The sequence below is a fragment of the Lotus japonicus genome, chromosome 1 (assembly GCF_012489685.1).
Source record: "Lotus japonicus ecotype B-129 chromosome 1, LjGifu_v1.2".
Lineage (NCBI taxonomy): Eukaryota > Viridiplantae > Streptophyta > Magnoliopsida > Fabales > Fabaceae > Lotus > Lotus japonicus.
This window is the reverse complement of record NC_080041.1, coordinates 101,050,434-101,056,751: the sequence shown is the minus strand read 5'-3', so window position 1 is coordinate 101,056,751 and position 6,318 is coordinate 101,050,434.

Sequence of the window (6,318 nt, the reverse complement as noted above, 5' to 3'; positions counted from 1 at the left end):
TAATCTCTGGAAATATATGACCATTATTACCCCAAGCTACATGTCTACATTTAGACATATCATGGAGAAGTTTACCTTTCATAATCAATCAATAATAGGTCACATTATAGATTTCAGCAATTAGAGTCTTTTCTATATGCTCACCATTCCTATGTCAACATCTTCCTTTAATTGGTTTATTTCTGACAATATAAAATTGTATTAAAACTACAAATGGTGTATCTGATCACGTGGACGTATTAGGCCCACAAGAAGAAACTAATGATTTATTTATAATTCATTTTTTCTTTCTTCTTATTTTCAGTCGTTTTTTTTTTCTACTTATCTTAGCATTTTCTATCAAATCATCAATCATGTATCACTAATTTCTATCGAGTAAATGGTCACATTGGTCCCTGGATGTTCGCACCGACTTCAGAATCGTCCCTGGATGAATTTTATTAGGCTCGCGGTCCCCAGATGTGGCAAAAAATAGTCATATTAGTCCCTGACGTTAAAATCCCCATAAAAGTCAACATTATCTTTCTAATTTTCTTTCACTTTGGTCCCTTTCTTCTTTCTTCCACCCTCTTCACCCCCTGCTTCCATCATTTTCACCAAAACCCACCCCCCATCATGCTTCAGAAACCCAGAATGTAAACCCACAATCTTCACCTCCTTCATCTTCATCGTGTTCATCTTCACTTTATTCATCTCCATCCCCTTCTTCCATCATCTGCAGTTTCCAACCCATTCTCCACCGTCAGATCTCGACGTCGACCTTATTCGTCTTCCTCATCGCCTTCAAGCACGCGCCCATTTCGGAGGGGATTTGGTAGAATTGGGGGTTTAGGGTTTTGAGGTGGAAGTTGATTTAGGATTTGGGGGTGCTGGAAGAAGGAGAGAGGAGGAGTGTGCCTTGAGAAGAGGAGTGGAGAAGGGGGTGGTGGTGGTGGCGATTCTTCTTGGTTGGTTCTGGGTTCGAAGCAGACGAATCGGGTTTGGGTTTCTTGAGACCCGACATGAAGACGCGAAGTTGGGTGGCAGATTTCAACAATGAAGCGGTGAACTAAGGTTTGTTGGCTGTGGATTCGGTGGAAGAAGGGTCCACCTCTACTATCTTCCGCTTGAAGAACAAGTGGGCATGACCAAAAAGGAATCAAGCTCTCTCCTTTGCAACATGAATGCATCGAAAGTGAGTTCCAAAAGGTGAGGAATTAGAACTACACATGCAACAATGAATACTTCATCATAAAAGTTGTGTAAGGTTAGATCAGTGGGAGAAGCTGAAATTGAAGCCCAATGGGTAGTTGAAGAAAAATCACAGTGAAGATCTGGGTTTGGCTTCAATTGCACATGTGAAAGAGAAAGAAGAAACACAAAGAGAGGAAGAAGAGGGAACGTAAGAGGAAACACAGAGTGGAAGAAGAAGAAACACAGCGATGACTCTAGTAGGGCATGGGGTGGATTAATGAATTTGATTTTTGATGATTTCTGGGTTCAAGACTGTGTTGCTATTGTGATTGAATTGGGAATTGAGTTTAATTTGGGGGAGAAATTAATTTTATTAATTAAATTAGGGTTAGAATAAGGGGAGGAGTTTTTGGTGAAGATGATGGAAGAAGGGGATGAAGATGAATAAAGTGAAGATGAACAAGATGAAGATGAAGGAGGTGAAGATTGTGGGTTTACATTCTGGGTTTCTGAAGCATGATGGGGGGTGGGTTTTGGTGAAAATGATGGAAGCAGGGGGTGAAGAGGGTGGAAGAAAGAAGAAAGGGACCAAAGTGAAAGAAAATTAGAAAGATAATGTTGACTTTTATGGGGATTTTAACGTCAGGGACTAATATGACTATTTTTTGTCACATCTGGGGACCGCGAGCCTAATAAAATTCATCCAGGGACGATTCTGAAGTCGGTGCGAACATCCAGGGACCAATATGACCATTTACCCAATTTCTATCTATTCTATTTATATCTATCTCTAAAGTAAAGTTTGAGTATAGAAGTGTGAATAGAAATTCAATAGTTCTGTTCAGAACCTTGGGGTTGAAAGGAGGGGTCCCCTGTCTGTCTTTTTAGAAGTAAACAGCTGCATCATTTTCTCTGGATTGCTGTGCTGCCCCACCACCTCATAGCTATTTGATATCTATCAGCTTTTTAAGTACTGCCTGATGGCTTAATAGCACCCAAAATTATGGAGAATTCTTTATTAGTGCAGCTTTTGGGTCATTCTAATTTTAGGAGCTTGTTTTACAATGTGTTCAGATTTATATTTCTGGTAAGAATGGGTCAAATTCTAATAAAGCAAAATTTATGGCCCAAATTAAATAGCACAGGCAAAATGGCCCAATGTGTGTTTCTTAATCCATACATTTTCAATTTTGTTAGCATGAGGCACAAACATTTGGATACACATTATTTTCATACCACATTAACACTAATGTATTGACAAAAAAAAAACACTAATGTAGATGTAACTCATATAATTTATTTAGCCAAAAAAGAAACTCATATAATTTGAAGAGAAGATATGATAAAACACATGAAAAGAATAGAAGATATAGATAGAGGTAGTTTGTCTAACAAAAGGGTGAAAAGTTCACCATCTAAAGCACATGTAAGTGGTATCTATTGCACCACATAAAAAATATAAGAATGTAGTTGAATTGTATAATTTTTAATGTTTTTAGCTTGTAGAAAACATTTTAAAAATAGATTTTGGGTTTGAAAACTATGTATCATTTGATGGATTCATTTGATGCATTGGAAACTTTGAAATCTTTAACTAAAAACTAAATGCAAGATAACAAATTATGACTAAATTTGAAAACCTTTTTTTCTAATTAAATTTGAAAACTTTGACTAAATTACAATTGAATTATAACATAATATTATAACTAAATTATGACGACTAAATGTACAACATATACTCTAAAAATCAAGTCTGGGTGGATTCGTCCATAACGGGTCAACCCACAAAGTTTATGACCGGTTGAAAGTAGGTCGGATGAATTGCTCTCTTTCAAGTTTTACCACTCTATTCGCATGATTCATATTTCTACCTATTTTTCATTATCTTTCTCGTTGTTTAATTCATTGACTGAATAATTGTACTTATGTGAACTTCAAAACCATGTTACAAAAATAAATTTGTTCTCTAGGTGGGGTTTTGCAGTTTTTCATTTGAATGGCGGCAGGATCCTCTACTTCAAACCTTTAGATCCCAGAAGTTATCTAATTGACATGGCATGATTCTATCTAGCAATAGGGAAGGAAACAAATTCGATGGACAAGATAAAAAATGGACCCTATTTAATGGTAAAAGAAAAAAAGTGATGAAGATAAAGAATATTTTGAATGAAACGTCACTATGCTTTTGTGAGGAATTGGATACTCTTCAAAGTGTGACCAAAGTAGGGTGGGGTTCCAATTGGAAAGTTCAAAGCAAGGAAGAAAATCCTCTTAGTTAATTATTTATACGAACCTTAACCTTAATTAATGGTACAAGGCCAGAGACAAAGTTAGCTTTTTTCTCTTTTAATTTTTTAGACCATTAAACATTGAAGAAAAATTGAAGGTGTGGTAGTGGAAGTTTGGGTGTAATAAGATTTTCTGAGTAGGAAAGATGGGGATAGACATGAAAGGCTCTTTCACTAGTTTTGAATTTTCAGCCTCTCACTCTTTCTTTTATCCTTTGCTTTACTACAAAAGGTTCCTCTTATTGGTGAATATTCATGCATTGCAATGCTTTGCCGTGCACATATTTCATCTTTTGATAAATGAGATGATAAAAAAGTGCAAAAAAATGTGGGAAAGTGGAACATGAAATATCGTAGTCAAGGAGGTTGATTTAAGAAGTGAAAGTGCTTGGTCTTTACTCTTTAGCGTAGATCTACATAAAGATGAAACTTGTATTTAGGCATTTTAAGTTTGAACTTGGATTTTAAAATCATGTTTAATTCATTAATTTTTGTTGTCAAGTTGGATCTACACATAGGGAATGTCAGCCTTAGGTCTTGTGGCGGTTAAAATGCTAAGAACTGAATACTAACTATGCTGATATTGTGGTGAAATGGTAAGAACATAATTGTGGGGTGACAAACCGCCAGAAAACGCCTACAAAGTACCTGTTTTTTTTTCTTTTTTCTTTTTAGCGTTTATTGGGGTTTATAACCTCCGCAAGGTAAACCGCCGCTTTACCATAATGTTCGAGGGGTTGTGAAAAAGTGCCGCAACTTTTTTGTGACAAGTGTAACTTCAGAGTTTTTCAAAACCATCAATAATTAATCTGTGCATATCGAAAACTCGTGCTAAACGTCGAAAAAACCAGCCGCTAAACAATATTTTTTTACTTAAAGAAGAATAAGAAAAACTCTTTTATGTGGATGTTGATCACACTTTCCGGTAATAGCATCAACTGCTTTTATGTTCACCCATTTTTTTGTTTGTTCTTTTTCGTTTCTCATATTCTTTCTATTGGTACTTTTCAAAAGCCACATTTAAGTGACCCTTTGTCAAAAGAAAATAGTAAATTGAAGCAAAGTTTTAACCTACCCTAAATTTAATATTGGCCACTATGATATAATCCCTTTGTAATGTGCATCATATGTAGACTATGGACTAGATATTGTGACAACTGTCAAAGAACCATTTATCCCAAAAGCTTAAGCTGTTGGGTAAGGGCCACTTTAATGGTTTTATATTATATTCTAACACGCCCCCTCACGCAAGAGCCCTTTGGGCTTGAAGCGTGGATAAATGCACAGGCCCACCTACCATGTGCTTAATTAAATTCCACTTTTTAATTAGAAAGTGAGGGGAGCAAGGATCGAACTCTAGACCTCTCGGTCATAGAGGCTCTGATACCATGTCAAAGAACCATTTATCCCAAAAGCTTAAGCTGTTGGGTAAGGGCCACTTTAATGGTTTTATATTATATTCTAACAACAACAAATATAATAGATGCCCAAATTAAAGAAAGGACAAGAAGAAAAAAGATGGTAATTTCTACAGTGAAATCTGAAATGCAACATCAAATGTCATTTCTTATATCACATGTTCTTAAATTGAGCAATTATATCATGATTTGTGAGATCAGAAAATTCCACAGCAGCCTATGGAGAATCGAATTACATTGGTCATGTGGGATTCTACAGCTTTGAACAGCAAGGCTTCTTTTGTTGTATTGCTATTGAGAACCAATTAGCAAAAGAAAAGGTATTTTGTTAGAATGTGGTTGCCAAGCAATCATAATAGTGAGATGCAAGTTTCCTTCTTATATGGGTTGGAAGGATTGCTCTAAAGAATTTAAGTGATCAGTAACTTTTTTGTCTTATAATCCAAATAGTTTCTTGCCTTTTACGAGAGTCTAATAATCATTCCATTTTGAAAGAAATTCTATGTTTTTCTTTTGTACCGGTCTTGGTTTTGTCTTGAATTTCTGATTAAGAGAAAGAAATGAAAAAATATATATATGAATTAGAATATATGAATTTATTTATATGGTTACGTTATAGTAGACTATATTTAAGCGCATAGATCAACAATACAACTTATTTAACTGCTGAGTTCTTTCATATATACATTTAGACTCAAGTCACAATTTTAGAACAAGACTTGCCTAAATATTTAAAAGACACGATGTTTATGTAAAAATTATAGAAAAAAACAACTCATGACATGAAAATGTCAGAACACGTAGAAAAATGTTTCTTAATTAAACTTCTATTTTTCTTTTAACATGGATATGTGATGGTTGAATTTTTTGCTATATAGGGAGGGAAACGTAGAGTTTTCTAATTTCTACCGTTAAGAAAGAAACACCTACCAATATTTGTAGTCTAACACCATACTCTTTTAGACACACTTCCTATGATTTAATTATTTTAAGAAATGGTTATTTGTCTCACTTTTTGAAAAATATATTTACATTTTTAAAAAATAAAATAATCACATAAATTGTGTTAAAAATTGTGTTTAAAAGAGTTTATTTTTAGCCTTACTCAATAAGTTTTGACATTTGAACCACCACAATAATAACACACCATATAACTCAATTTTTTGTCAATCTCTTTCTTCCTATCACTTCACGTCATATATAATATCATTTTTTTCTATTCCCTCCCTTTCTATCTCAATAGTATTTAGGTGTTTAAACATCCAATGATATCTATCAACCATTAATGTTACTATATTTGGATATAGGGTCCGTCTAATATGGGACACTTAAAAAGTTGACCAAATTTAGACCGACTTCTTTTACCTACTATAGTAAGTCATGTTATATATCTATTTTTCTTTTTCATTTAAATTTATAAGGGCACCGTTCATTCCTCT